At 42.8% G+C, this 9060-nt stretch overlaps 1 pseudogene across 1 annotated transcript; it reads right to left on the bottom strand.

The window, feature by feature from the left end:
* Positions 1–230: 230 nt before the first annotated feature.
* On the bottom strand, positions 231–8856 carry LOC309795483 (RAD52 motif-containing protein 1-like; annotated as a pseudogene). The gene is made up of 3 exons: positions 8798–8856; positions 7839–7968; positions 231–985 (listed from the first exon to the last, which is right to left on the bottom strand). The product of its transcript is annotated as an RAD52 motif-containing protein 1-like (transcript).
* Between the last annotated feature and the right edge of the window lie 204 nt (positions 8857–9060).

Here is a 9060-nt window from a genome sequence, read left to right as displayed (position 1 = left end):
AAAGGCCTGTGTCTTCTCCTGTGTCCACAACTGTAGACGTACACTGATGGCCCTCAATCCTGCTCTCCAAACTTCAAATAAGGGGCCAGAGACAAGGCTCGGGACTTGGAAAAGTCCTAGAAATACCCTGCCTCAAAAGCAGTTTCAGAGTTTCACATTTTCCTAAGGATGACAGAGCTGAGTAGACATGCCAAAGTCTTCCAAATCCTGCTGGTTGTTTTGAATTATGGCTACACTGGCTGTGTACCCCTTGAGTTTTTATCTCCACATACTTGAATTAAATCCTGTAGTTCCTCTTCGGTTCTAGCATCTGTGACCTCTTCACGGGGTCTATATGCCACAGCTATTTTACCACTTTCTAAAACCACAATCGGCAGTTTCTGGAATGCATCTGTCATAGCCTTCTGAATAGCAAGCTTCTGGGTTACCTTCCTTTTCATAAGGACTGATAATGACCCTTCCTCCGACTTATCCAAAGGTTCCTCAGCCATGCCAACTCCAGGACTCCTGCACTCGTGGGAGGGCAACACCACCTCTAAAGCACAGAAGAACTTCAGGCTTTGCTTCTGAAGTGGTGTCACAATATCTTCATTTTCCCTTTCTTCAAGGTTAGAAAGATCCTGAAGCTTGATGATCCTTTTGACTACCCATTGAAACCAAAGTAGTAATCTGCCAATGCTTGGCATCTGGAGCTGTTTAGGGCAAGCGTATTATGTTGAACCGCCTTATGTCTGGTGCCGAGACGAAGCTTCACTGGAGATGTCTGAAAAAGCTGCTTCTGGTCGCATGCCTTTTGGGCTCTGTGGGCATCCCTTGCTGAATAAAACTTGATGATGGCATAGAACCCAGGACCGGCCACTGCTGCGTTTGGGAAGACTCGGACCGAATACGGAAGGCTAAATTGCAAGGCCTCGGCAGTGGGTCCAGAGCTCAGCTCCCACACCAGCAAGGTTTTGTCACCCGCGATGGGAACCGCAAAAGGTACCTACTCCACCATCCTACCGTCACCACGTGTGCGCGGCTCGGGGCGCAAGCGGACCAAGGGCTATGTATTATACGTTATGTTCACTGCCATATGTACCTGCAGTGTCCTTAGCAGGAGCTCAGTAGTTATTTTTATTTATGTGTATATGTGTGCGTATGTTCCTCTTCTTTTTTTGTGGCAAAATATACATAAATATATTTTTAAAATATACTTAAATATGACGTAAAGTTACATTTTCATCCCTTTTAAGTGTACAGTTCAGTGGCATTAAGGACACTCACACTGTTGTGCAACCATCACCACAAAGCATCTCCAGAATGTTTTTCATTTTCCTCAACCAAAACTCTGTACCATTAAACATTAACTCCCCTCACCCCACAGCCCCTGACACCCGTCATTCTACTTTCTGTCTCTATGAATTTGACTACTCTAGGTACCTCCATATAAGTGGAACCATATGATATCTGTTGTTTTGTGACTGACTTATTTCACTTAACATTATGTATTGAAGGATCATCCATGTCTGAGCAAACATCACATTTTTAAAAATCCATTTATCTGTTGATGGACACTTGGGTTGCTTTCACCTCTTGGCTATTGTGAATAACGCTACTCTAAACATGAGTGTATATATATCTGCTCAAGTCTCTGATTTCAATTCTTTTTTTTTAAAATATTTATTTATTTATTCAGCTGCACCGGGTCTTAGTTGCAGCACACAGAATCTTCGTTGCTGCGTGCGGGCTCTTTTGGTGGCTACATGCAGGCTCTTTTGGGTATATACCCAGAAGTGGAATTGCTGTGTGGTGTGGTAGTTCTGTTTTTAATTTTTTGAGGAACCACCATGATGTTTTCCCCAGCAGCTGCACCATTTTACATCCCCCACAATAGTGTGAGGTTGCAATTTCTCCACATCTTTGACAACACTTGCTACTTTTTATGTTTTGATAATAGCCCTCCTAATGGGAGTGAAGTAGGCAATAGTTATTTTTTTTTGAATAAACAAATAAACAAACAATATTTCTAAAATTAGAATAATGACTGTTTATTGCATGGCATTTGTCTAAGGATATTAATATTAGAGAAGAATACTTGTATCCTTCTGAGATGCGTTGTTTCAGTTCAATTCAACAGCAAGAGCATTAGACTTTTCTTTTTTTTTTTTGTGGTACGCAGGCCTCTCACTGTTGTGGCCTCTCCCGTTGAGGAGCACAAGCTCCGGACGCGCAGGCTCAGCGGCCATGGCTCACAGGCCTAGCCGCTCCGCGGCATGTGGGATCTTCCCGGACTGGGGCACGAACCCGTGTCCCCTGCATCAGCAGGCAGACTCTTAACCACTGCGCCACCAAGGAAGCCCTAGACTTTCCATTTTATACAGGATATCTAATAGACCCTAAGACAAAATATAATGTTAAACCCAAATTACTGCTTTAACTACAATAAATAATATCCATTGTCAAAGAGAGACCAGACTAAAAGATCTCTCAAGATCCTGTCATATACATTCTCATTTATGGCATGTAACTAAATATTTAAATACAATCAAAAGTAATATTCATCCTCAGAAAGTTAAAACATAGAATTACCATACGACCCAGCAATTCCACTCCCAGGTATGTACCCAAAAGAACTGAAAAGAGGTATTCAAATAAAAACATGTAAACAAATGTTCATAGCAGCACTGTTCACAATAGCTAAAAGTTGGAAACAATACAAATGCCCACTGCGAATGAACAGAAAAACTACCTGTAGGATATTCATACAATGAAATATTGTTCAGCCATAAAAAGGAATGATACATGCTACGGTATGGATGCATCTTGAAAACACTATCCTAAGTGAAACAAGCCAGGCAGAAAGGCCACACTCTTATGATTCTGTTTATAAGAAATATACAAAGAAGGTAAATCCATAGAGATGCAAAGCAGATTAGTGGTTGCTAGGGGCTGGGTGGAGAAGGGAGAGTGATTGCTCATTTGGGGTGATGAAAATGTTTGGAACCAGAGAGAAGTGATGGTTGCATAACATTGTGAATGCACTAAGTGCCGTTGAATTGTACGCTTTTAGATGGTTAAAATGATGAATGTTTTTCTACGTAAATATTTTACTTAAAAAAAAAGTAACGTGCCTTCACCTAGCAGTGAGGGTGGGCAAAGCACAAACAGTATGGAAGGGTATAAGGAACAAATTCTTCCTCCTCATGCTCCAAGTCCACTCTTTAGTGGTAATGACTGCCAATAGTTTCTTGTAAATCCTTCCAGAAAATACTGGTGCTTAATTTTTTTCCTTTTTACAGAGATTGCATCATATTCTATACACTGCTTTGCACCATGCCTTTTCCACTTAATGATATAGTTTAGTGAGTTCTCCATGTCACTGTGTTCAGTGCTGGCTCATTCATTTTAACAGTTGCATAGCAGTATTTTATTGACTGAATGTACCTTAATTCGTTCGACTAGCCATCTCCTGATGGTTGCTTAGGTTATTTACAGTTTTTGGCTACAGAAGAGAGTACAGTTTTTGGTTTTTTAAAAAAAATATTTATTTAATTTATTTATTTTTGGCTGCATTGGGTCTTCGTTGCTGTGCTTGGGCTTTCTCTACTTTCGGCGAGCGGGGGCTACTCTTCGTTGTGGTGCATGGGCTTCTGATTGCGGTGGCTTCTCGTGTTGCAGATCATGGGCTCTAGGCATGCGGGCTTCAGTAGTTGTGGCGCACGGGCTTAGTTGCTCCATGGCCTGTGGGATCTTCCCAGACCAGGGCTCGAACCCATGTCCCCTGCAATGGCAGGCAGATTCTTAACCACTGCGCCACCAGGGAAGCCTGACAATACAGTTTTAAATATTGTTATTTAAAGATCTTTGTGCACAATGCAAACACATATGTTGGATAAATCTCCAAAACTGGATTTGCTGGGTGTTATGGACTATACTGTGACCCTAACTCTTGCCCCCTGTCAAATTCACATCTTGAAATCCTAACCCTCAATGTGTATTTGGAGAGAGGGTCTTTAGGGAGGTAATTAAGGTTAAATGAAGTCATCAGTGTGGGGCCCTGATCCAACAGAACTTGTGTTCTTTAAAGGAGAGGAAGAGAGTCCAGAGATAGCTTTCTTCCTCTGTGTGCACATTTAGACACAGGGAAAAAATGTCACCTACGAGCTAAAAAGAGAGTTCTCACCAGAATCCAACCCCATCAGCACCTTGATCTTGGACTTCCAGCCTCCAGAACTGAGAGAAAATAAATTTCTGTTGTTTCAGCCAGCCACCCAGTCTGTGATATTCTGTTATGGCAGCCTGAGTAGACTAAAACACTGGGACAAAGGACATACACATTTTAAATTTGATAGATGGACCAACATAATCCTCTGAAGTTTTGCTCCACTTGACCCTTCCACACACAGTCAACAAGGCTTGTTTCTCCTGTATCCTCACCGGCACTGGGTGTAATCACACTGTTTAATCTTTGTCAATCTGAGAGGCACAAAAAATGTATGTATGTAACTTAATGTATGCTTTTTAAAAAATTTTTATTTATTTAGTTATGGCTGTGTTGGGTCTTCGTTTCTGTGCGAGGGCTTTCTCTAGTTGTGGCAAGTGGGGGCCACTCCTCATTGCGGTGCGCGGACCTCTCACTGTCGCGGCTTCTCTTGTTGCGGAGCACAGGCTCCAGACGCGCGGGATCAGTAATTGTGGCTCACAGGGCCAGCTGCTCCGTGGCATGTGGGATCTTCCCAGACCAGGGCTTGAACCCGTGTGTCCTGCATTGGCAGGCGGACTCTCAACCACTGTGCCACCAGGGAAGCCCTAATGTATGCTTGAAATTGAGATTTTTTTTCCAAATGAGTGTGTGTGACTTTTAGAGTGAATCCTTTATCCTCCCTCTCCATCCCTGGAAGCCCATTATGTGGTATTACGTGAAAGCTCGTCCAACTCCACAGGGACGTTTCAAGTAATATTCTTATTCACTTTCCATTTCCTCTTGCTTCTTTAATAATTCATGAGTTGAAATGGCTATAAAAGAAATAAAGGTAAGAGAACATTATTGGGAGGGTCTCTCATATTTGGTAGTAAGATATTTAATTCACTGTGATTTGGAAAAATGAGCTATAGGTCATATGATATTATAGATGAACATAAGTTTCCACTAGAGTCAAATTTTCTCAACTGCCTGATTGCCATGTGAAATGTATTTGAACAGTTATAGAACAGAAACTTTTATTACATGTGTCCACAGACCGATAGAAGTAGGAATGAGGGGTTCGTGCAATTTTGTTTCTTTGAGATTTGTTGAGCTAGCTTCTTACTGATCATTCTTCTTACTTCTTGGGAGTACAAGGATGTGTCACCAGGACACTCTGCTCCAGGGGCTCCCAGGTGCCCCATTTGAATTATACATCCCCTATGCCTGTCATCCAGGTGCTTGCATTCCAGTCAAATGAAAAAGGTTGGGCTACAATGACATACATTGATTAGAAAACACACCCACACACCCACGGACCACTGGATTATGAATGATGCCCCTGACTTATGCCTCTTTGTACCCCAGTGTTAAATGTTGGTGGAACGAGTAAATGTATGTATGTAGGAATGAATGGCAAAAATACCAGTTAGTTCAGTATCCAAATGTTTCTTGGGAAGGATGTTATTTTGGCCAAGAGGCTGAGCACAGCTTTTGATCTTCATAGCATTCAAAGTCATGACTTTGTAGCCACATTGGCAAATTTCGTGGCTTGAACAGATGGAACCATCGAGCCAACCTATGAAAAACAAATATTTTACACATATGTACCCTCACACGAAATGAATTACGATTTGAGAAGCTGGATAGCGGTGATATCTTATTACTCACTGTTTTTTAGCCGTTAATTCACAGATGTTGATTAATCATTGACCACTCATGATTGTATGTTTTCAGATTCAGTTTTAGAACTTTGAACAAGGTCAGTAACCATGTGTTGCTGCGGTCATAGTACCTTGCTAATTACTGAGAGTGAATAATTATGTCAAATATTTTCTAGAGCACTAAGAGAAATGGCTTTCAGTATATCTTAAATTTGTTATATAGGCTAGTTTCAAAACAGATCGGGGCTACAAATTCGAAACTATCCCACTGGCATGATGTCTACGGGGGCGGGTGTGTGTGTGTGGTGTGTGTGTTTGTTTTTTGTTTGATTGTTTGTTTTGGCAAGTGGTAACCTTGGCAATTTCTATTTGTGGCACATGGTGTGTGGCCTCTCAGAGCTCTATGCTATACTCTCTGACTCAGTTTTCCTTGCTATGCAATGAGTCCATTTGTCCTCAGCCTGCAAATTTCAGTTGGCTTTTTTTCCCTTCTGCCAAACCAATATGGAAATTGCCCCCCCGCCATTATTTTGGCCACATTTTTCAAAGCTTATCAGACCAGCCCCAAACTCCAGCGTAACTCTATGATTTAAATTATTCAAAATTTTCTTGAATGAGATGCCTTTTAGACTGGATACATGATAACAATAAGGGAAAAACTTGGCACATTTTGTCTCACATTTTACTGTAGAAAAGGCCCTGGTGGCTTAGCTTACACATGCCTGGAAACAAAATTTGCCTTTCTGCTTCTTTGTGAGGCAGTCAAAGCATGATGTGCAAGTCCAAAATATATTTAGTTCTGTCTGTAGCAATTCTTTTTTAAAAATATTTATTAATTTATTTGACTGCAAAGGGTCTTAGTTGCGGCATATTGCCACGTGCGGGATCTTCATTGCAGCATGCAGGATCCGTTGCGGAGCACAGGCTCCGGACGCGCAGGCTCAGTGGCCATGGCTCACGGGCCCAGCCGCTCCGCGGCATGTAGGATCTTCCCGGACCGGGGCACGAACCCGTGTCCCCTGCATCGGCAGGCGGACCCTCAATCACTGCGCCACCAGGGAAGCCTCATGTGGGATCTTTGATTGTAGCATGCGGGATCTTTAATTGCAGCATGCAATCTCTTAGTTGTGGCATGTGGGATCTTAGTTCCCTGACCAGGGATCAAACCCTGGCCCCTTGCATTGGGAGCATGGAGTCTTAGCTACTGGACCACCAGGGAAGTCCCCGTAGCAATTCTTTTGTTGAAGATGCTTGCCACGAAACATCCTGGAGGGGGATTGGGTGGAAGAATAATAGACTAGGGTGTTGCTTGGATGGGGCAGGCAGAGCACCGCCAAAGGGAGTAAGTGCTGAAGAAGTGATTTTACTTTAGAAAACATTCAAATCTGAAGTCACGGGGGCTATTTTGTTCTGTTGTGTATGTGTTTAAGCATTTATAGCATAAAACTATTTTTCAAACAGTTCAAAAGGGTATAAAATGAAATGAAAGTCTCCCTCCTTCACGGATTTCTAATACTTTTGTTTTCCTCCCCAGACTTTTGTCAGTTTCTTGTAGACCCCTCTAGAGAAATTCTACATTTATGCAGGTACACACATACACACACAAGTGATAGCATATTATAACACTATTGTCCACTTTGTTTTCCCTGTTTTGTTTTTTCATAATAATATAGTAATTCAACAGGCATTTATTGGGCACCTAATATATGCTGGATCCTGTTCTAAGTACTCAGGATAGAATGATGAAGAAAAAAATCTATGTTGGTTTTCTATTGCTGAATAACAAATTACCACAAATTTAGTAGCTAAGAACAACAGACATTTATTATCTCTCAGTTTCAGTGCATCAAGAGTCTGGGCACTACTTAGTTGAGTTTTCTGCTTCAGGCTCTGGCCGGGCTGCAATCAACATGTCCGCAAGGCTGTGTTCTCATCTGAAGGCTCAGTTGAATTCTTCATCTGCTTCCAAGCTCACTCCAGTTGTTGGGAGAATCATTTCCTTGTGGTGCCTGGACTGAGAGCTTCAGGTTTTCAGCTGGCTCTTGGTCAGAGGTGCTAAGTTCCCAGTTGCCACCCTCAAACAGTTCACAAATGGCAGCTTGCTTCTTCAAGGCCAGCAGGAGAGTGAGAGTGGATCCACTAGCAAGACAAAGTCTTATATTATGTAACATAATCATGGGAATGACAGCCCATCACTTTGTCACATTCTGTTGGTTAGAAACAAGTCACATGGGACTTCCCTGGTTGTCCAGTGGGTAAGAAGCCATGCTCCCAATGCAGGGGGCCCGGGTTCGAGCCCTGGTTGGGGAACTAGATCCCACAAGCATGCCGCAACTACGAGTTCGCATGCTGCAACTAACACTCCGCGTGCCGCAACTAAGAAGCCTGCATACCGCAACTACGAGTCAGCATGCCGCAACTAAAGATCCTACATGCCTCAACTAAAAAACATGCCACAACAAAGATCCTGCATGTTGCAACTAAGACCCGGTGCAGCCTAAATATATATATATATATATATATATATATATATATATATATATATATATATATATATATATATATATATATATATACACACACACACACATATATATATAAAAGAAACAAGTCACAGGTCCCACCCGCATGGAAGAGGAAGGAATTAAACACCAGTAAGTGGGGATCATGGGGGTTTGGGGCATGTGTCTTAGAGTCCGTTGCTTCACGAACCAAGCCCCTGCGGTCCTGGAGCTTACATTATAGTAGGAGAAGACAGACAACAAAGGAATAGACAGATAAAGGTTGCAAATAAATGCTAAAGCAGAACAATAAATCTGGCTAAATGGAACAGAAGTGAAGGGTGCAGTCAGGGCAGGCCTCTCACGGGCAGCAACATGGGAGCAGAGACCTGAAGGAAGTCAGGAAGCTGCACAGAGTGCTAAGAGAAGTGGGTTCCAGCCTAAGACAGCAAGTGCGGAGGCCCTACCTTGTCGGCTTGCTGGAGAGTTCTGAAACAGTCGGCAGACTGGTGTTGCGGCAAGCCATCGCTCAGGCGGTAGGACACAAGGCCAGAGAGGAGATGGGGTCAGATGGGATAGGACCTTGTGGGTCTAAGGATCTCTGAGCAAGATGCAGAGCTATTGGAAAATTGGGGGCAGAGGAGAAAGGTTGTCTGGCTTACCTTTGCAAAAGATCACATGGTTCCTGGGGTGAGAACAGACTGAAGGGAGGCGTCGGTGGAGGCAGGGA

Source organism: Mesoplodon mirus (assembly GCF_964341445.2).
Source record: "Mesoplodon mirus genome assembly, chromosome: 19".
Classification (NCBI taxonomy): Eukaryota; Metazoa; Chordata; class Mammalia; order Artiodactyla; family Ziphiidae; genus Mesoplodon; species Mesoplodon mirus.
The sequence above is the reverse complement of the archived record's forward strand: the minus strand, read 5'-3'. Positions and strand labels throughout refer to the sequence as shown.